Source organism: Acanthochromis polyacanthus, chromosome 2 (assembly GCF_021347895.1).
Source record: "Acanthochromis polyacanthus isolate Apoly-LR-REF ecotype Palm Island chromosome 2, KAUST_Apoly_ChrSc, whole genome shotgun sequence".
Classification (NCBI taxonomy): Eukaryota; Metazoa; Chordata; class Actinopteri; family Pomacentridae; genus Acanthochromis; species Acanthochromis polyacanthus.
In genome coordinates this window covers 10,667,326-10,691,604 of record NC_067114.1, presented here as the reverse complement: position 1 = coordinate 10,691,604, position 24,279 = coordinate 10,667,326, and the positions used below count along the sequence as shown (strand labels likewise).

General features: G+C 38.5%; 1 protein-coding gene and 1 long non-coding RNA gene across 2 annotated transcripts in view; both read left to right on the top strand.

Annotated features, from left to right (window-relative positions):
• Positions 1–24,279, top strand: part of stk33 (serine/threonine kinase 33) — a 121,084-nt gene that overhangs the window by 71,621 nt on the left and 25,184 nt on the right. The gene's annotated exons all lie outside the window — the stretch shown is intronic.
• Positions 606–2,034, top strand: LOC127532447 (uncharacterized). The gene is made up of 3 exons (XR_007939892.1): positions 606–865; positions 1,594–1,702; positions 1,862–2,034. It is a non-coding gene; the product is annotated as an uncharacterized LOC127532447 (long non-coding RNA).

Below are 24,279 nucleotides of genomic sequence, written 5' to 3'. Positions count from 1 at the left end.
ATTTAGGTCTGTCGAATGTAGTTCATTCAGGCAATGATTAGTTTCTGTTCATGTTATTGAGGAAGAAAATCCAACTTATTATGAGTTAAAACTATTGTGAGACGTATATCTCACGTCTATATATATATATATATATATATATATATATATATATATATGTATATATATATATGGCATGCCGTTTAGGAAATTATATATATAATGAAAGTCGATATATATATAATGAAACTTGATATATATATAATGAAACTTGATATATATATAATGAAAGTCGATATATATATAATGAAACTTGATATATATATAATGAAAGTTGATATATATATAATGAAAGTCGATATATATATAATGAAACTTGATATATATATAATGAAAGTTGATATATATATATATATATATCAACTTTCATTATATATATATCAACTTTCATTATATATATATCGACTTTCATTATATATATATCAACTTTCATTATATATATATCTCGACTTTCATTATATATATATATATATCGACTTTCATTATATATATATCGACTTTCACTATATATATATCAACTTTCATTATATATATATCAAGTTTCATTATATATATATATCAACTTTCATTATATATATATCAAGTTTCATTATATATATATCGACTTTCATTATATATATATCAACTTTCATTATATATATATCAAATCTTTTTTTCCTACCGAGCCCCGGAAGGGACATGTCCGTATGGCGAAGCGACAACGAAGGACACTCACCCGGACGAGAATTTTATTGAGTTTTATTTTAAAATCGGCCTGAAACACACAGACATTCAAGCAGTGCGATGCGCTAAGAGTCTGCCATGCAGACCAGCGATCCTGATAATGGTAAGTTTTATTTCTCCAACATCCTGCTGTTATCCTACTATGAATATGCTAGCTACAACAGTCCCACATCAGTATTATGAACGTTCCGCCAGCTAACGCGGTCCGGACACCGGATCAGTGATTAGAGGTTTGCGTTCAACTATTGTTTGCCAGCCAGTTAGCCGCTGGTAAGCTAACAAGCTATGAAACAACTCCTTATAAAACCGGAGGAAAGCAGCAGCAATATTTCAGTCCAAGACCTGTATTCAGAACCTCCCACGCTGTTACACAATGACCCATTATTCATATTACTGAACTATATGGTTATCATGGAAATTTTCCTTGAAGAACCAGTGAACTCTTTGCGAACACATTTTAATTTATGTGTTGATTATGTTTCGTATCAGTAATACAAGTCTAAAAAACTGATTGAAATGATCAAGTTAACACAATGAAGTAAAGAGTACTGGTAATCTGCAGCTATTTTCATAATTTCAAGGTGAAATTCTGATGTGTGATTTTCTAGCTTTGCAGATGTGGAAATCCAATGCACTGATTTCTTATACACAGATGCTTTTGGTGTTTTTTGTTGTAAAATAAAACAAGGCATTTATCACTGTTGGAAATTATTACAGGTATTATTTGTAACACTTTCTAACATTGTATGGACAAAGCAATAAATCAGTTAATGGATAAAATCATTTGTATTACAGATGCTATCAACAGCATGTCTTGTTCATTTTATTTAGTTGTCGGCCTTGGATGATGAGGTCCAGTTACCAGGAGCACTAGTCTGCAGCTTACTGGTTCCGTCTTGCAGCTCCTCCACGCTGTCCTCCTCTCTACAGACCAAATCAAGTAAGATCTGTTTAGACTATGCAGACATCAACATGATCAGTATGTTATCTTTTGACCCATCCTAAAATCACAAAATAGAACATTTACTTTAAGTTAACTGTGTTTATGAAAATAGAAAATAATTACTGACAACTAGTACTTTTTGGTGCTTTTATGCAGGAAAAGGGAACCAGGAAGCTGCTGTGGATCCTCTGCAGTATCTGGAGAGGTCAGAGGAACGGTTCTTGGAACAGATCGGAAGACACCAAGACGTGACCTCTGCCATGCTCCAGAACATCCAGAAGATGAATGAAAACCTTGGTTGCACTGATGGGATGCATGGTGTCGGTGCTGGAGCAACTGTCCCAGAATTAAACTGCATTGTTGACTATTGGCTTTTCTAGAAAATAAATCTTTTTAGTACTTCACCTGTTTTGTATTTTACCCATGCACTTTGGATGAATGAACAGAAATTTGTGATGAGAGATGCAAATTTTGTCTATAATCTACAGAGACTTTATTCAGTGTTCAGTGCACACTTTTGTTACACACATTTTGACAGATAAGCAGTTGTGCTTTTCAAGCAGATTTTAGTCAGAAACATCAGTAGCATATATTGTTGTTTTTTTACTGTTACACCAATCTAGGTAGATAAACTGCACTACTGCAGCAGACATATTATTGAAATGTGCTTCTATTATGTGTCTACATACACTGCTCACAAATAGTTATTCAACTTTTGGGTGAAATTGATGGAAAATATAAAAAGTGCATGCTGTAGTGATATATCATAAAAGTAGGGTATTTAACTAGAAACATGCAATAGTGATTTCCTCATCTCAAAAAAAATTATTGAATCAAAAGCTAACAACAGTGGAGGGTATGTCACAATAAAAATGTCTCAGTTTGGACAGAACAGCAGCCTTCAGCTGAAATCCAGTACAATTGTGTCCCACCAGTGGCGTGATCATGGATGTGTCCAGGCAGCAGCTGACCTCTGCCTCGTAATCAGCCTTAAGACCAACTATAAAGATAAACATAGATATTATCATTATCATCAACATATGGTGCATGTGTTTAACCTTTAAGCTATGTAGGGATGCAAATGTAGTCGAAGCTAAGTAGCTAAGCTAATGCTAACACGTTCAGTGTTCAGAATCAAAACATCTCTAAAAATTACCTGTTTTCTCAAACGTAGTCGCCGTTCCCTGTGACAACCATGAAGACAGATAGATAATCACAGAAGAGCTCATCTGAAGAGCAAATGTCCAATAAGGTTCCTGTTTTTGTTTGCCATGTCCTTCCAGGGCTCAGTAGGAAAAAGTCTGAATATATGGAATGAAACTTTGAATAGATGGAATGAAAATCTGAACATTCTATATTCCGACTTTCATTATATATATATCAAGTTTCATTATATATATATATATCAACTTTCATTATATATATATATCAACTTTCATTATATATATATCAATTTTCATTATATATATATCAAGTTTCATTATATATATATCGACTTTCATTATATATATATATCAACTTTCATTATATATATATCAACTTTCATTATATATATATATATCAACTTTCATTATATATATATCAATTTTCATTATATATATATCAAGTTTCATTATATATATATCGACTTTCATTATATATATATATCAACTTTCATTATATATATATCAACTTTCATTATATATATATATCAACTTTCATTATATATATATCAAGTTTCATTATATATATATCAAGTTTCATTATATATATATATCAACTTTCATTATATATATATCAATTTTCATTATATATATATATCGAGTTTCATTATATATATATCGAGTTTCATTATATATATATCGAGTTTCATTATATATATATCAAGTTTCATTATATATATAATTTCCTAAACGGCATGCCATATATATATATATATATATATATATATATATATCGTAACTACTCCGGTCTTATGTATAGAAGGCCATTTATCAAACAGATGTCTTTTAACATTTAGTTGCTCTTTGGTCAGCTGACACCATGAAAACTATGAAAATAAATGACATACAAACATTTCAGAAATACACAAAGTTTCACAAAAATGTCTCCAATTAGACGGTTTCCCAAAAGTCTTTCAAGCTAGTTATCTGTTGTTACATGGGTCCCACATGCTAGCTTGCGACGACACTGTACTAAACTGTCCATACAACGCATTTCAACAAATAATGGCAACGCCTCTCAGACTGTGTAGTTAGGTTTTCTCGGCCATGTCTTTTCCACTCTGGCAATGTTGCTGTTTTCCTCTGCAGCCGTATCACACCTGACCAACAGTCCCACGTGTGACGCTGAACTAAACCACGGTCATGTGACTTGTTTCATATTAGATCCAATGAACATTGTAAAACAGCATTAGATTTTAAGCCAAAAATCAGTTTTTGAAGGTGTACATATATCTGTCTTAACATCCTATTTATTGCATTTTACTAAGTTTTAATTAACCTTATGAACTCAAACATTTATGAAATGATGACAAAAACAACAACCAACTTGAAACCAGTTACATTTATCAAAGTACAACAGCTGTCAGTATTTTTCTTTTACTTTTTTCCCAAACTACACCAATGTGTTGTAAAACATCTTGGTAGTAATTTGCTCAAACAAATTTCAAGGTTTGACAAGAGAAGAATCTCATGTCATGGAGATCTTCTTGTTTCATCTCTAATATTTATCTAATATACTTAATGAGAAATATGCATATCACTTTTCCTTTTTCAACAAATCATAGTCCCTTTTATTCACACCCCACCTCTCATCTGCTTCTTTTTGTTATTTTTGTCCATCTTTTTTTCTTTTTCACACATTTATAACTCACTGCATTATACAGTGTTGGATACTGTGAGATGTTGAAAACAATAACAACCATAAAGTATGAAGAGCCTTTAGAAGTTATGTTTTCAGTTGATAAAATCCAGAAAAACAGCAGTAAGTAAACATGGTGAAAGCAATAATGCTAATTTTCTTTCATCACAAAGGTTCACTATAACAGGAAACTCTGATGTCCAGGATTTTTCTCCCAGTAGCACTTGACAGCAGCAACCCACAGGAATTTGCCTTCAGCTGCATCACTGCAGAATGATAATGCAAGTGGCTGCTTGGACTTGAAACCCTTCCAAACACTTATGCTATGGTTTTCAAAAGTAGTTGTCTGCAATATATAATAATGGCAATTTGTGGTAAAGGGGCATTAAGAAAAACAACGATACGGCCCTTTAATGTGCGTGTTTGTATGCTCTTGTGGCGTTAAGGGCATCAGCCGTAGTCTGTCTGCTGCCTGCTGTTGGACAAAAAACACATAAAGGACTGTCTTCAGTAAGATTAATTGATTCCTTCACATTTGGATTCAGTTCAGAGAACCACAGAAATTGGTTGTTTTGACAGTGACGTGGCTCTCACTCACTCACTCACGATCAAAACACACACAACACTTAAACATGTTTGGTATGTACATGGACGGGTTTAGAACACCAGGTTTAAAAAGGCTCTCGTCGTTTTTCTTCAGTTCTTTTGGTGCATTAGCATTAGCAGAGTTAATTGCCACAGACATAATGATTATGAGGGATCGCCAAGGGCGTCCATCCATAATTACACATATTTTCAGGACCTTATAAAAACAACTTTTCGAAACATCACTTGTGCGCTTTAAATCACTTGCGCCATTCTAACGGCAGAGCTGTCTTCTTGGAAAACATTTTCCCCATTGCAAGAAATAAATACATCACAGGCAGCAGGTAGAAAAATCACTATTTTTGATTTGAATTTACCTTGCCCGTAGGTACGAGTGCATTGACGCCGTAGTAGAACACGCACAACAGGCCAAAATAGAAACATGTAAACCCTTGGCTGTGGTGGGACTTCATGATGGCATTTTCATGTATTTTGATCATACCCTCTGCACTCCCGGAAAGCCTCTCACATGTTCGGCGGCATAAGTGCTCATGTCTAATACCCTCAGAGGACGTTTTGGTCTGTCTCTATGAGTCTAATTTACGGATATCTGCATGAATTGGGAGGGCCTGGGGCCAACCATCTTGTCTTTTAGGGGAGGGGGTGGGCTGTTGCGTTAGTAGGCCCTTTCGGGACAGGAGCAGCATTTCAGATAAGATCGGCGGTGGGAAGTGGTGAGCTGGGCCGTTTGTTCTCGTTGGCCATCTCTCATGTTGCACCACTGATTGGGAGGAAAGCTAAAATTGCTTTCACCGGGGCTCACTCCAGCAGTAGGCAATGATAACTAACAATGCCCCCGGGACCTAGTTAAAGCTGCATCACACGCGCTGGAAAACCACTTTAATGTGGCAGCATTAGGAAGCTGTCAGTTGGGTTGGTGGGGAAAACAGACTCCAATTCATCGTGGATTTTGAAAACATTTGTTATCCTCACTTCAAAAATGCATATAATCAAGCAGGCATTTTTAATTTCATTTCACACAGCTTACCATGATGGAAAAAAAGGTTTAAAGATCATAAAAGTGAGGAGAATAGCTCTTCTCTCAAACCCTCTGCTGCCTCGCTCAGTAACAGGGATTGTCGAGCTCTTGTCAAACAGAAATGCAGCAGGTTGCGAGTCTCTCTTCCTTTACTTGGGTTATGATTCAGGTACTGTTCAGTTCATATATTTTGTCATCCTTACGTTATTGACCCATACGTGCAATTTCTCTAAGTGCTACTTAAAATTAGTGCGTCTTATAGCTGCTACTAAGCACACTAAGGTTTTCTTTGTCAACTGTAAAGCACAAAAACGATGAAGCTGCTTCTCAACCATCACTTTCATTAAGTGGATATGTTATATTACCCTGAATGGCATACAGTATTGGAGTTATAGATTCATCTAACCTGGTAGCATATGATTCTGACTTGAACTGCTTATATGGACATTTTATGTTTTTCAAGGCTATGTGAGAAAAAGTTTCATATTTAAAGAATAAAGTCACAAAACGCTATAAATCCTTTTAGGAACTGTGCTAATGCCCAAGCATTGGACCAGGGGAGCACGGCAACCTTATTCACAACTGATTAACATCTCCATTATTTGCATGGGGAAGAAAGAAAGCAAAAAAAATGCGAGTGAATTGATAAGCTATGGTGACCACTTGAATCAAATGCAGTTTGAAATTGACCTCCGTATGCATTCTCTTAATTCGAGGTGACTGTGTTTCCAGGAGGCTTCATCATCCTCTCATGCATGAAACTAACAATCACACACCTCATCTACTCTAACAGCATAATCACTGTACAATAAAGGGTACAATAGGAGTGAGTTGCTTATTTATTTATTGTGTTTATCAGCCCTGGTGCTGGAATTGTTCGCCCCTTTACTTTTTTAATACACAGAGAAATCTACTGTTAATGCAAGCCGTGTAATCTGTTGTTGTCAGTCATCAGAAAATATCAGACGCCATATGCAGATCATCCACAGTAATCGTATTAGTATTATGATAGGTTCGATTTTGTTAATGACCATTGCATGTCACTACTTTTTACTTTTTTATTGTGGGATCTTTTGTTGATTTTCTAACCTGTGAATTCAGTCAGCAACAACAGAAACATTGCAGTCACTTTAAAGTCTTTGTGATGTTCTTATATAAAGGATAAGAGTGCTTTTTTCCCAAAAACAAAGCAAAACAAAACAAAATAAAAAAACTCTTTACTCTGCAGCTTTATGGCTTGCACCAAGCATAACCAATGAATGCTTTATTTAAGTCATTATTGGGACATCCCCAAAGTTATTTCCCCAAAACAAAAGCTACTAAACAATATCCAGTGCAGCACATGAGATCCCTATTTTGAAAGAAGCATTTGATCAAAGATAATTTTTTGCAGCTTCAATCAGTTAGCTGGAGTGGCTCTTGTGCTGTTTGAACTTTTTTTTTACCCTCTGGAAGTGAGCCAAAAAAAAGCTCTCAAACTTCAAATGTACTTCTGATTATAGCTTTAATACAAAACATTGTGAATAGTAGATACAGTATCTTTGTTTGAAAACAAATGTTTGCATGTAAATAAAAACTGAAAGCATTCATTAATGAGTCAGGTATGGATAAATATAACTGCAAAAAGATTACATCACTCACACGATGCCATTAATATCTAATAAAGTGAATTTAGTTGCTGACAAAATACACAGGCAGATCAGAGAATCAACATCTTTGAATCTGTCTTGGTCCTTCAACAGCTTGGTAATCGATCGAAAGTGGTAGCAACTGGCTTGTAGTCGTATTTAAGGCACAACTCATATGATTCACTGGTGCCGTTTAGCACCTTCCACCACATCAAGTAATTTCTCAATCAAAAAAAACGAGTGATATGCTAATAATAGGCCTGTGTTTTGCAAAGTGATAGCTATCTCAAAGACTCGCCTCTATAAACCCATTTAAAAGAATCATTCAGGCTGTAAATGTAGGATCATTATGAAACTCATCACTCTCTTTAACATCAAGTATAATTAAAATGAGAATGCCTTCTAAATCATTTCAAAAACTTGCAGTGAGCAGGTTAGATGATAATTATAATGCTGTCTGAAGTCTTTTTGAAAAGAAAATGTCAAAAACAAGGTAAAACATGGAGTCACACACACGCACGCACGCACGCACGCACGCACGCACGCACGCACGCACGCACGCACGCACGCACGCACGCACGCACGCACGCACACACACACACACACACACACACACACACACACACACACACAGGCATACCACTGATCACTCAACAAAAGACACACTATCTTTGCTTAATGCTTTCTCTTCCATTTGGCAAGGCTTTCTCAGTGTCCAAGAGGTGTTCTTATCCATTTAATATATGCTCACAGTGTATCCTGTCAAATATAGATTTGAATCAATAGCACTCTGGAGTGGCTCGTTAAACTTAAATCAGCTTGGAAGTGGTGCATGCCTGCCTCACAGCTGCTGTCATTAACCACCGCCTTGCAGATTATTGGAGAAACGTCCTTGTGTGAGGAGATTCACCAGTTTACCTGAGGACTGTCGGCTGGAACTCCAGCGCACGATGAACCAGCACAGAGGCACAAACAGATCCTATCCCCTCCCCTCTGATCTGAAAGCAAATATTAGAGCCAACATCTATGTTTTCAGTGTCATACATGCCTCTATGCAGGCTGGGAACGTGGCTCTAAAATGTGTTTGGCTTTGAGCTGCTTGAATTCGCATCCATTACCATTAATTCCTGTGGCGACCAGTTTTGTGTCAAAACATATAGAAACTTTCCAAATCACTCCTGCAGTTTAATAGCTGCACAATACTTCTCTGCTGTCATCTGTCTTCTCAGCACGTTATGTTTTGCCAGCCTACTGTATGGCTAATTACACAACCTCCATCTCTGTCATCATGCACAACCTTTTAGAGCTCACAGGTAGGAGCTTGTGGATGCTCCTCATTTTTTGTTAGTCAGAACTGCTCTATTGTAACTCAAACATTTAATTCATGCAAAATAGTAGCAAAAAGGAAAAGTGTAAAATCACTCAAGCACAAGAGGGAATATTAGTGGAGAGGTCGTTGCATAAGAGGTGCACAATTAGACCAGTTTAGCTCCTGTTAGACAAAGACTTACTCATTTGCCAGTTGATCAGGTATACCTAGCAAAAAATGTTGTCTGTTACAGCAATTCTGCTCTAAATTCTACCTTTATGAGGATTATAATGGAGTATCAATATACTGGTAAAAAAATGTAAAAAACTGCTTGAACCCAGATTTAAATTTGGTGGTTGGATTTCTTACAGGATGTGTGTCTGCATTAGTTTCAGGTAGCTGTGCCCAATAAACTGGTAACCAAATGTGCTATTTCATTGAAACAGTGTCATCACTGGCCTGACTTTCCACAACAACTTTGTTGATGTCTCGGTGTTATTAGGATGACTTCTGAGTATCTGAGAAATCTCCATGACAACTGAAAAAACTTAATCCCCTGAGGATAACACTGAGATGTTGTTGAAATGTGGTATAGACTAAATCTTTTCCCTCCAAATAAAAGTTTTTGGCAACATACACGGTTAAGTTTCTCCATATTTCTGTAGCTGTAAACTGATGGCTGTGCTCCAGGAAAGTTGCAAATGTTTTTTTCTTTTTTTTTTGGTATATTTACTGCCTTGAATTGCACATCCCTGCTACTGCTGTCTGACTTCTCTTTTCTTCTTTCTTTCTCAGTTGTGCTTTTGAGTCTAATGATTTGGACTTAAATGACTGGCAGTAACTCACACACAGTTTGCAGTTGCTAAAAATTGTAGTTAATAAGCTAAAACACATAGTACAAAACCAGCAGTGTGGTTCTTCAAATTTCATTCTCTCATCCTGTATCTTTGAAGGAGGCTTGGCTTATATCCTGCCAGAAATTCTTTCCTGTGCGTTTCTTCTCCTTTTTGTTTCCAACAGCATGAATGTATAAGAATACAGAAAAGAAAAGTGATTCATCCTCTTTCCTGTGCATCGTTTCGGTCATTGCACCACCACGCCTTGTAGGAAAGGGTTAACTGCGACAGCAACAATAATGAGAGCGCAGTGAGACGTGTGAAGTAATTAGTCAGTCTGCTCTCCAATATTTACCCAGTTAATTATTTGTGAGTATTACTCTTGTCTTCCCTTCAGATGGCTGCCTGTGTTGTTTTTTCCACACCATTTGTCACTGTCCACCTCTTGTGGGTTCTCATTCCTGCTTCCCAACGGTTTTCTTTTTTCTCCCCCCCTCTTTTTTCTTTCAACTGCAATGGCAGAAGAGTGGCATTTCGGTGAACCCTTGCCAGTGGAGGTGTTAGACCGCTGTCCCTAGTTGGGAGAGGTCAACTGTGATTATTTATTCATCTGTCTGTTTGTCTAACGTTAGTAGCAAGATGTGAAAATGGTTGCTAACTTTCCGGAGTGGTGCACACTATAAAAAAGGTCAGAGTGGGGACAGATGGGTTCAGAATCAACTGTGAATAAAAGGCCTTTTAAGCTAAGTGATGAAGGGAAAAAAGTCTGCGAGTCTAAAAGGTCAGACTCGGCCTCGGTTAATCTTACATGCTTGGAATTATAGAAACAGAAAAGCAGAGATGTGAAATAATCAGATTTATAGAAGTGCATCTAAGCTTCATCTCAAAATAATTACCGCCGGTGTATGGTGGGTGGGTGGTGTCAATATTACAATTTTGCAACAAACTTAAAGGAACAGTTTGAAAATTTATTGACCTTATCTCGGAGCTGGACCACCCTCGTGCCGACACACTAAATATTAACCAAGAGTGTAGACTGGAAGCTAACCAGCTGTAGCCTTACATTTAATGGGCACACACAAAAGTGGTGTCAATCTTCCCATCTGTCTCTTTGCAAGAGGAGAAATAAGCTAATACTGCTCCGCATCCCTTTGAATTCATAGCTGTCCACCAGCCACTTTAACCAACCTGTATGAAAACAGGATAGGTCTGACAGAAATCTATTATGACTGTCACTGTTTAATTAATGCTTCACATGTGGAGGAAGTATGTCTTTGACCAATGTAGGTGGGGGAGGGTTCAACAGAGAAGGAAGAAGGTAGGCTTGGTTGGTTGAAAGAAAGACAAAACAGTAATTATTTCATTATGGCATGGCATGACAGCAATAATATTACAGTAGTGCAGTGTGCAGTGCGGTTATCTGTGGAACAAATGAGCTCTCCCCCAGGAGAGCAGACTGCAAAACTGAGCCTAAGGTAGGGTTGCATTGCTGTCTTTCTTTCTTTCTCTCCCTCTCGAGCACACATTTTCTTTCCCCTTTCTCAACCACCTTTTTAATATTCTCATTCATAGCACATGCAATTATTTTAAAAATAAATTTAGCACAGATAAAAAAAAAATTGGGCCTCTTGGGTGACGCAAATGACTTCCTTGTTTTTATTAGAAGACAAGGTGTTTATTAGGAGCCTTGTTGGCTTATTGCAGGAGGTTTCTGAGTTTGAGTAATTGTCCAATTAGGTGTAATTTCAGTATTGGCGCTAACCCAGGCGATTGTGCTGTAAGAGGAAGACTACCACCGGGACACACATTAATGAATCCCACTGAGACCTGTCTACCTTTAAGAAAGAGAGACTGTGTCTGCTTCTGTTTCGCCTTCCCAAATCTTTTTAACGAGGTATTATAACTGGGATTTACAATTGAGACAAGGCACTACTTCTCCCTCCCCCACTTCATTGTTCGTTATTCTTCACCGTCTGTGCACTGGGGTTACAAAAATAATTTATCATTCATGTTATTTCAGTTCTCTGAGCAATTGCCTCTTATTCAAACAGAAAGGTTACCTTAATTGTTATGTAGCTCAGCTATTTATGCCCTGGCATAAAAATGCATGTTTGCTGCTTCATGGAAAGGTCACTCATTACAACTCAAATAACTTTTTCTCTGTCGGTGTTTGCTGGCTACTTCACACTGCTAGATGGAGCAAGGTCCTCACACAAGGCACCGGAGGCTTCCAGATGTCACCCCCTATCTGATGTGATGAACTTTCTTCTCTCTTTTTTTCATAGTGTACGATGCTATTCTTTTTAAAGAACTAGTTCGACATTTTGGAAAATATACTATGTTGAGACTTCGGTGAGAAAATGGCTACTACTGTCATATCTGAGGTAAATATGAAGCTACAGTTATGAGCTAAACTTTTCATAAAGACAGAGGGAAACAGTGTGGCTCCGTTCAAAGGTTAAAAACAACCAAACATACACCAAAGTCAGCCTACCAGCAATGACAACATGACAATTTGTGCTGTGTGAGGCTTTCATATAAATGAGCTAATGAGCATCAAATGTACTTGTTTGCAGATTTTGTTACCTCTGGACAGAGCATGGCTATACTTTATGTAAACTAAGCTAACCAGCTCCTGGATATAGCTCCTTATTTACACATGAACATGTTACCGATCTTCTCTTCTCACTCAAAGTAAAAAAGCCCCGAACCATGATCTTTTCTGAATGAAGTGCCTCTGGTGAGCAAAGCAATACTAGAAACATTTATCATGGTTCATTTGTCATAAAAAACAGTATACTGCAAAAAGATTCTGGGTTGGCAAGGACTGTTGTGAAGATGAGAACGTAGTAAAATATAATGTTCCGTACATAATTTACTCATTGGTGCAAGCCCATAACAATAGTAGTAATAACAATGTTCGCTAAAGAGATGGGCCAATGTACAGAAGCAGAATGAGACCGAAACAGAACAAAGATAGGTGAAAAGGAGGCCAGTGCACGGTTGAGAATTGGGAGGACCTGTAATAGACACAAAGAGACTGAAATATTAATGAGGGTGAGGCCTGTGATGTTTAAACTTTCGGACAACATCCTCCTGCATGTGTTTACAGGTCTGCTCTTTGTGGACAAATAATAGGTGTTGGGCTGACCTAAAAAATTCAAAGCTCTGCATAATGCACAAAGGTCGGGCAGGGAAGTAAGAAGAAAAAGGAAGGTGAGTCATCAAGGGCTTGGCCTTCACACTACGTCCACACTTGCTCGTCTATCACTCTGCTGCTATATCTGTATGGGCTTAATGTTCCAGCAGGATGGAGATGAAGAAAGAGCTTCATATATGAAGGTCTTCATTAGCTCAGAGATCACTGCAAAAGACAGACGAGGCCTCACACCATCTGACCCCCAGACTTACAGTCCACACACCCGCAGACTGGACATCATGCAGGCCTCACTTGTTTCCATAGATAAACCACTAAGCTGCTCATATGAATGCCAGCTGCATCAGGAAAAATGTGTCTGAAGCTCACATCTACAGCAGTTTGGGTTCATGTCAAGGTTGCATTACACTCACCCGCCCACCGCCAACACCAACACCACCACCACCACCACCACCACCCTCACTGTCTCTGCCTCATCCCTTCTCACATTAGAGCCTCTCACAGTCTCACCACAACTACTGACACCACCAGCAGCACATCACATCCTTGCAGCAGCTACCCACTGCTCATCTTCACACTAAACCTTGTCCTTCTTTCAGGCTTACGTCTCAACACTCCCTCAGAAATAAGCCATTTCAAAAAGATTCATGAGCAGCTGGAGCCGCCATGCTGTATAACTGCAGCCATCACAGGCTCCTCCGCTGATACAGCCTGACGTCTCAAAAGGCTCTGGGATTCAAAACAAAATCAGGTTTCCTGATCCAGCGACAAACTGAGCCATTGGGAAGGCGCTTTTGCTAAGACTCTTTGTGACATGATGATTGGGAGACAGGCTCAAATTCTCTATGAATATGGATGCAACTGTTTATGCCTCCAGGAGAAAAAAAAAATCAAGCACATACTTGACTGGTAAATATTTGTAAAAAAAATAAAATCTTGGAATGCTTTTGGCAAGGTAGGCTATATATCTGTTTTGTTAGAGGTAGATTATTTCTTTCCAGTGTGTGGGCTTGGACTGTCAGTTCATACTATCTTAAAAAGGATTATCTGATGCACCTAGGTCTGATTTCAATTTGAATAGGTGTGAATTTATTTTGCGGTGCTCAATATCACATACAAATAAGTCCCTTATAATCCAATTCCACCCCCACCAGAAAAAAACGGATGAAATAAGAATCTCATTATGCTGTCCTGCTTTATGTTGGCTTGTTCCCTCACAAACAATCTTCTGAATTCAATATCAGTGTGTTTACTCGCAGCTCTTGAATGGACAGAAATGTAAGTGAATGACAGGTGATATTTTTCTAATTTCATAAAATTCTGGTACAGAAATTCATCTCCGAGCATTAATTCACTTTGAAATACCTGCACTCCATGTCTTATTTACTGCCCCTGTGAAACGGAATTCATAGTGATTGAATGTGTTGGTATGAAATTAGATTGCATTGTGTGTCTCTGGCTAATAATTCCAGATGGAATAGCTCCTCACTCTGCTTGACATGATGCAGCCAGAGAGAAATATGGAAGCAGAGAGGGAAAGTTAAGGTTGCTTAGGTTCATTCAGAGGCCTTAGAAGCACAATGAATCAAGCTTTACTAAACCTTGGGAGTGGTGAGGACCTGTGTAATTTGCTCTGAGAAGTGTTCTCTGAGGAGGTGTGTGGTGCTTCTGGCCCCAGGAAGAGGCTTGCCCTCTTCTGTGAGTACGGTGTGATGTGATGATAAGATGAGGTGTCCTGTTTAAGAGCTTGATTAATGGTGCAGGATGAGATGGCCTCTAAGCACAGATACTGTTTGCCTTCACTGAAGCACACTCGTGTTGAGGCAGCTCCCGGGGTGCTCCACTTCATCCCTGCCCAAACCTCAAATTACCAACACTGCTGTCAACACAGCTCATCTTTACTTAAGGCATAATGGCAAAGATCACAATCAATTTTCACAACTCCATTGGAGCAGGCTCCTTCATTATGTTTAAAAAGCATTCACAATGATTGATCCACGATGAGTGCATGGTATTGATAAATAATTAAAAAGCTCTCAGTTTAATTTGGGGGTAAGTAGAGGATGGAGAGTGTGGGGGTGGGGGTCGGGGTCGGGGCTGTGTTAGGCCAGTGGGCTCTTAGTTGGTGTAATGAAGCCTGGCCCCCTGCTGTGGCACACCCAGCCACAGCTCCCTGTCTGCCTCCACACTTTGTCCCAGTGGACGCGCAACCAGATGGATTTGTCTGCCATATTCGCAGCAATCAATGCAATCTGGCTTGAAAGAAAATCAATAAGATGTGTCCACTTATGCTTCAGAGTGTAGGAGAAGATCCTTTGCTGGAGCAAAGCTGCAAAAACCCGTACTTAAGATTTCATAAAATGTTGTGTGGGGTGTCCTTGTGGTAGTGAGTCACTGCAGGTTTTATTTATTTATTTAAGGCATAGATATCAAAAGGAAACACACACACACAAAGCACAATACAGTCTAGTAAAGGCTTCAAAGAACGGGTCTCTACAAATAGTCTTTGGAAGACAACACGAGAATTAAGAGGATATTGACAGAAACTGTTCCCACCAGAAAACCTGTTTTGTTGTTTAGTTATAAGGTTTTGTTTACTTACAGTAATGTGTTGTTGACTTTTAAAACCAGCTTAGGTGAATATGTTCATACACTGCCTATCTGACAGAGCCTGGAAATAATTCATTCATGAGGAATGAATGACGACTAATAACAGAATGCTGCTTTTAGTGATCATCATTTTCCCTCTAATTGAATTTTGTGTCACAATTGAACCTCAAGAACAACTGGAAACAGGTGTCAAAGACTGAAGCAGCTTTTGACTCAAATAGTTTTGCTTGAGTTACGCACAGTTGAGTAAATATTGTGATGGACTGAGTGACGTGTAAATGTGTTGCTGTGTTACTGTTGTGTCCTGAGTGTCATTCAGATATCGTAGTTTATTCAGAGAAAAGAGGGACTGTTTTCGCTCGGCAATAAAGATTTCTATTGTCTCAGTCAACATGTGGACAGCTTAGACACATATCACACACTGTTGGTGATAATTACAATCCTTTAAATTATACACCAACATGCCACAACATAAAAACCACTGACAGGTAAATGAATAACGCTGATTATCTCATAACAGGGCTGCCTGTGAAGAGGTGGGACACATTAGGCACAAAGTGAACAGTCAGCTCTTGAAGTTGATGGGTTGGATTTTCAGGAAAATGGGCAAGTATGATGATCTGAATGACTTTATCAAGGGCCTGATCGTGATGGCTATGTGACTGGGTCAGAGCATCTGCAAAATGGCAGGTCGTGTTGTTGTTTCCAGTAATCAGAGGTTAAGGACAGGGTTGTGGGTTCCTGTGGCCCACAGACGCATGTAGAGAGGGAAAGCCGGTCTGTGTGACTTGATCCCACATAAGAGCTACTCAAGCACAAATAACTCAAATCCTTAAAGCTACTGTCGATAGAATGGTGTCAAAAACAAAGTGTATTGTGACTTGCTGCATATTGGACTGTGTAGCAGCAGATCGAATACCTGCGCTGGTTCCTTTCCACCCACAAAAGCACCAACACTGGGCATGTGATCATCAAAACTGGACTATGGAGTGGAAGACGGTGGCCAGGACTGATGAATCCTACTTTTTATTGGACATTGGATTCTGAAAGATGCAATATAGAAAGAAGACAAGCCAGCAAAGGCTATGTTCTTCTGGGAACCCTTGGGTTGGGGCAATTATGTGGATAATACTCTGACACATACCACATAAACACTGTTGAAGACCATGTACACCGCTTCATGTCAACAGTATTCTCTAATGGTTGTGGCCTCTCTTAGCAAGATAATGCCTCCAGCCACACTGTAAACATTGTTTAGGAATGGTTTGAAGGGCATGATAAATAGGTCAAGGTGCTATCTTGACCACCAAATTCTGTAGTGTGTGCGAGAAAAACAAGTCTGACAAATGGAGACCCACGTTGCAACTGAGTTCTTGTCTTGTGAAGTCAGAGCTGTTTTGGCAGCACAAGGAGGACCCACAGGATATTAAGCAGGTGATTCCGTGGCAGATTAGTGTTTATTAGTGTTTACAGCAATTCTACTGTTATTTAAATATGGATCTGGCCTAATCCACTAAACAAGACCTGGAATACTGCATTTTCATTCAGTCATAGTTTGAAGAGCAGTTTTAAACTTCCAGTAAATTAGGAGGAAAGGGACCTCTGCTGGTTTGTATTGGGGGTGAGAAATGTGTTGACAGAAATTATTCACTAAAACATCAAGAAACATGTGCATGAAGTGTCATGTTTGAAGGTATCAGAATGTATTAGACCTTTTTGGAGAAGAGAGAATGCCAAAGCCTGGCAAGGAGAAGGTGTTGTACTCTGGGGTTCATCAGCTCATGGGGGTTTTTAATGCTCAACCCACCAAATCCTCCACCCCCTGCTATTGCCACCTGGCTAAACCAGTTAACACTGCAGGCTTCAGGTCATGGCTCAGTGACCCCGGTGCAGACAGCTCCTAGAGGTGTGATATGAGGCCTCTGGTCGTGTCTGTCCCACAGCCTCACCTACCGCTGAATATCGCTACATGCCAGTCATGGACTCACACCTCGGCCGAAGAGCATGATGACTGTAAATCTGAAACAAAGCAAGGTCAACTCTGCCACCACAGTCAGTCTGAGTGGTGTGTGCTTTTCTGCGATGTCCTAAAGTTGTCATTTACTGCCTCTCTGAAAACCAAAAACAGAAGAAAAAAAAAGAATATTATGCTGTGTCACACTTTTTAATGCTGATATCCGTCTAATTGATGACTTTGTGCCACATCAATCCATTATGCATAATTTAACATGGATCAAGTCCCACATTAACATAATCACCCATTGGATATTCTGCATAGTGTGACACGCAGTAGTGAGGAGCAGAACCCCAGCCTGAGAAGGAGTGACAGGGGAGATGCACCCCGCATGAGTTGGCAAACACATCCACACTTTGCTTCATACCCACACACACACACACACACACACACACACACACACACACACACACACACACACACACACACACACACACACACACACACACAGTATAGGCTGGATGGGGCTGATGTTAAGATGTCAGATCCTTATTCGCTTTAAGCGAATAGTGGGAGTCCAGTTTGAGCATTTTGTGTTTATGCAGAGCCACATTTGAATAAACAGCCACACACACATGCATACACACACTCTCACACACACAGTGAACAGCTTGGAGAGTGAGGGGTGTAGAGCCGCCTGCTTAGACGCTGCCGTTTGCAATCACTAAGCAGCTTTAGTGTCTCCTACCACAGTCCTGATTTAAAATTCATAAATGCTAATCCTTCATAATTTACAGTTTAAAAAGCAGCCCTGCTCACAGGCCCTGTGGCCACAGCTCTGTCAGAGTAATTATACCAAGGAGCTGGGAATGGACTACTAGCAGAGACTTTCAACAGTCAAGGAAATCCCCCTCACTGGCACCAGACCCAATTACTCCAAATACCTAAACAGATTAGCAAGTCATTTTCCAGTTCAATCTGGACATAGGTGCCAAATCAGTGTTATACTTTAGTCAGGTGGGTAAATAGCATTAAAGTTGGGACATGCCTGTTTCTTATTACCGGGACCGTATGCCGAGTAATTTTATTAGCCATTTCATTAAATTTGGCCTCAGCGATTGTCTTTTACAAGGTTACTAGGTACTCTCTCTTCGTCTGGTGTCAGGGGGTGATTTGCTGCCCTCTTACTGTTCACTGACATTGCAGCGTCTACTTGTAGTATACATGTTTGTGTGTATGTGTGTGTGTGTGTGTGTGTACGTCACTGATGAATGGATGCCTCTATTTGGGGAGGTGCCAGTTTTCTAAACCAAATTCTTTGTCCTTGCAAGGACAAAATGCATTAGTTTAGATGTAGATTATCTGTGATTCTTTCATCCAAGGTCACTAATAGAAGGCCATTATCAAATTGGTCTGATTTCAGTGTAATGGTCCACAATGACACCACAAAACCATTAAAGGTCCTATGAAAGGGCCCTGCTTTACATGTAGAAGCTCTCAGTGCAAAATGGCTCACCATCCTTTTAAATGCATAATTTAGTAGCTATCTCAAATATTGATTCATCTCTCATCCTAGTGTACGGTACAATGGGGAAAGAAGTATAGACATATATTAGACAAAGGGATGCTTAGTCATTTATGGCTACAGTGTTCAACAACCCAGCAGATGGGATTTTCTTTTCCAACAGAGTAGGGTGATACACAACCCAGTATTTCACTCTACATGACATCAATTGACCAGAAATTGAAATAAAATCCTGCTGTCCCACAACCGAATCTTAAATTTCTCAAATAAAGCCAACAAGTTCTCAAATTAAGTACGGACAAAACTAAATCTTACATATTATACAGTCAGATATGTAAATGCATATTAGGACTGAAACTTATAACTATTTTCATTGATAAATCATCTGACACTTGTTTTTTCCATAAACTGATTCTTTTTTTTTCATAAAATAGTTGCAAATGCTCTTTATAATTTCTCACAACCTAAGGTGATGTATTTAAATTGGCAAAGATAATTATTTCGCTGTCATATTTGACCAAAAAAGCATCAAATCCTCACATTTGATAACACTGAATCAGCAAATACAATGACATTGTTTATTCTTCTATTTCTTCTATTGCGGTTGAGTTTATCAGTTAATTGAGTGAATTGTTTCTGTTTTGTAGAATATAAAACTGTAATATAACACACAATATTTTCATACCACAAATTATCACTTTGGACTGTGTTCTATATAATGTTTAAAAGAACAAATCAAGCAAGTTTTTTTTTTACAGCTCCTCTCATTTTATGTTACAAAATTTCAAAAACAACAAGAAGTATTTCATCTTTCTGTCTGTGTGGTGCTTCTCTGTCCTGTCTTGATGGTGACAGCTCTGGATGACGCCTGAGGACAATATCACAGTGACTCTTATCTCTAAGTGAAAGAAATCAGGAATCTATTAGAGCAGATTAGGACAAACACACTGGACATCATGTCACAAATCCCGAGCTTTAAAGTTTCTCTGTTTTTCCTCTGGAACCATCAGCCATGACGACTGACGCACCCAACACTCAGATGTCAGTTCTCTTTCTTTTTCACAGAATGTCTCCTGCAGATTCTGTAGACATTAAGCTTTGTTTTAGATGCAAACATACATCAGACACCAGAAAGCCTCCTCACTACTTTCAAAATAGTTTACAGACATACTACTAAAATAAACTCTTACATGCAGCCATAACTTAATTTCTCACAGCGCTTTGAGAATAAATGCTGTTTGAATCTGAGACAGTGAAATGAAATAGGAAGGAAATGACAGGGTTTGTAGTTCATCTACATTGCTGATTATGTAAATTCTAAAATTATACACCAGAGACAGACAATAGAGCTAGCCTAATATTAGAAGACACAGCCAGTCTTGCACACTTATTTAGTTTCACAGCAAACTGCATATTACAGTTGTTAATAATTAGCTATTTGTTTTTTTGAATATAGATCTGTCTCAAAGAGTGGCTTTACTACATCAATGTACTTTTTAGGCATTTAGATATCACCTTCACCCAGGCTGGCTCACCATGGTAACAGACGAAGCACCAGCTTTTGAGCAGGTTCATTTTAGGATTAAATTTTAATGTTAATTCTCTGGAAACTAGGGAGTCACCATTCCTGCACATGGATAAATGAATACAATGCAAATTCGAGGCTGCCCGAATTAATATGCATATCAACAATGAATGAAATGAGTATTGAGGGGAGAGAATACTTATCCCACAGAAACTTATCATCCAAGTCAGCAGTGTCTCTCAATTCTACAGAACGTTTTAACATCTTTTAGCATATTGTTTTGGTTTTGCATGCCCTAGAGGCATCGCGTTTTTCCAAAAAAAAAAAAAAAAGACTAATCGTCCGACTGTATGCTATCAACTCATCACCAGACATTAGACAGATACAGTTACTGACTAATTGGTGAACATATTTACTACCTTAACAACTAAATATCTCCCACTGGAGTTGGTGGAGACCAAAATGTGGCTAAAAATGAGTGAATATGGAACTTAAGTACTTACTTTCTGCCCCAAATAAACCAAAATATATTTTTTTTGCAAGTTTAAATGAAAAGCAACAAAGAGAATGATAGTTACTGTAATTCATGTTTTATGGGGACAGGCAGACACCTGTTTGTACTGCGTCATAGTAGCAACACTTCATATTGCTTTGTTCCAAAATCACAGCACACAATTTCCAGAATTTTTCCCTTTTTTTTCCCCCCATGAACAAATTTACAAACTTATATGTTCTTTAGACAATTTGTACCATTTCTGTTGCTTCATTGCATATTGTAGCTGTATAATATTTACAGCATATTCTGTATCTTTCCCCTTGGTTGGCAATGTTAATTCTGCACCGATATCAGTTTCTGTTCTGGTGTCATTCCATCTCACATTAAGTATGCTGCTTTTGCTCCACTAATGTTTCTCATGATTGGATGAAAAAGCCGGTATTAATCCAGGTAACCATCACGGTAATTACCTTTTAGTCTTGTAGTATGACGGTGATGAACTCACTTCATGAAACAGGCCCCAGGTTTATTACTATCAGTGTTCAAAGGAGCGGTTCTTACAATGACAACCCACCCGCACATGCTGCAGAATATCTCCTGCAAAACACATCATGGCTTCTAATGTGCCAGGTTTGTGGTGCAGCAATTTCACAACCAAACAGCTCACAGGAATGATAAGAGTTTCATTATTGCGCGAACAAATCAAAGGCAACAAGCAGCATCATTCATAAAACAGATTTCAATATTTCACCTGTTTTAATTTAGGTGTTCAACAAAGCAACAGAGAGATGGAAGACAGAGCAAGAAATAATAGAGCAGGTGGGTATAAGTACACAAAGAAGGCAGCCCTCCAAAGGATATTGCTTTTAGTTATTCTAGTTGTGTGCTAAAGTCTGCACTCTGTTTTGTGCAATTTTGAAAAATAAAATCTAATCAAAACAACAATGCAAGAATAAAAGACCTACCCTAAGGCTCCGTCTTACACTTCAGCTCAAAACAATATGATATTTCTAAGTTATTTTAGCTTTGAAGCCAACCACAATGGCCTAAGCTAAATTCATATCTAATGTTAACTCTTAGCAGTTTTCAAGGCTAGAGAAAAAACTTGGAGAATAATGAAGTGATATTGCTTATATTTTTCTGGTTTGGCTTATGTCTCTGCTTAGAAACTCATCTATGAAATACATGTGGTTATTTGTGGTTAACAAACTGACAAACACAGAACAGGACTAAATGCATGAAGTGGATGGAACAAATGCAACACCTGTAATTTAGAGGAACATAAACAGCTCATGTAATATTTTTAAGCTCATAATTTTATGTTTTTGTTGACATCCTGTCAAAGACGGGCATTTAGTCAACTCCAGGATCATTTTAAAATTTGCAGTGTTGTTGAGCCAACACACAGAAAATGGCACAGGTGTATTATTTCTGTCTTAGCCCTGTGCAGTACACAACACCCAAATCACCGTCCACAACAACAGCTGCTATGTGTTTCAGTCATCTATTAAGCTATGGCCTTCAACACACAAACAGCAGTTAAGTGCATAATCATCTGATGTAACAAGGCCAAAACAGCCAAATTAAACATTTTATTTTCGCTGCTCGCCTGCTCTTTTTCTACTCGTCATTCAGCCTTGTACAAACAAGACACAAAACATCAAGACTTAGCCTCCTGAAGTGTAAGCACTGAGGAAGTTCACCTGATAAAAATCCAAAGGCATTGAGGACAGCTGTCTATCGTCACAAGGGTCAAGAAAGGAAAGGGAATGGCTTTTGGTTCTTTTAAACACGTATGTATTAAGAGAACTAGATATCAAATTCCAAGATGGCAATGAAAGCTGTTAAGCAGCAAACCTTCTTTCCAAAGCTCTTTTCAGACTTGCTGGTTTCATGAATCTGTTCCAGTGACAGCATTCTGTCATTCAGACGCTGGTCAGTTTTATATTAGTGTTGATCATGGCCTTGCTCAGACATACACACAACAGTGAAAAGACAGCCACAACAGCCATTCTGAAGCACAGAATGGTCCGACTAAACCTCAGTGTTATTCTGCTACAGAGGAAAAAAAAATGCTTTGGCTTGATTACATTTCTTTAAAGCAATCGCACTGGGTGGAGCTAAGCAAAGGATGCAGCAAGGGCGTCTCCTAAAAGTAGGGATGGTGGTATTGTTATGTTGCAACTTTTGCACGCAGGGAGGCAAGCAGAGTCATTAAAGCGGTTAATTAACAGTAAAAATCTAAGATGGCTTCCTTATTGCATGACACAAATCCTCAGTAAAACGTGAAATTTTAAGTGGTAGGATGCTGCTTTGAGGTTGTTGTTGTTGTGGTCTCCCATACAGAAGGGGATTTTGAAAACGACTACACACAGATAGTAGAAAGGGAGGTAAATACTAATTAAAAATTGCACAACTGGCAGGCTTATACCTACAGTCTACATCCAGTGAGTCACACTAGATCCTGATGGATCCTAACTCTGTCTGCGTGTTTTGTCTTCATTGCAGTTGAGTTTTGTTTTCAGAGACATTTTGGGTTGGAATTGAAGAGCAAAGTGAGCAAGAAAGGCACGCAGACTGTCTTTGGCACTCTCTGTGCTGCTTTTGGACCAATATTGGTGCTGAAATGCTGAAAAAGCTTTCCCCAGATAGCTTCACTTAACTCCAAATACACTGTTTGACTGTATCTTAACTAGAGAGAAACTAGAGAGATTGCCATTTTGTGGGAAGTGACCAGCTCTCTTTCTGCTAGAGCATGATTTATCATTCATTTTGGGTATTCCCATTGCTAAAATAACAAGAATCAATCGTTGTTTTTTTTTAATACATGCATCAAATAATAATAATGTGCAAACAGTGTGCCAATGTGAACAGGTCTGTTGGTAATTGATGAACCTCGAGTGAGTAATCATCTTAATCCGTTGCTCCTTTTGGGTTTACGGGGTTTCATAATGATCCTCTCATTGTTTTGATGTCTGGCACTCAAATTGTTGTTTTCACACTAGACCAACTTAAAGACAAAGAGCATTGGACTTACAGTCAGTTTGCTGTCAACTTAAAACAAAATGT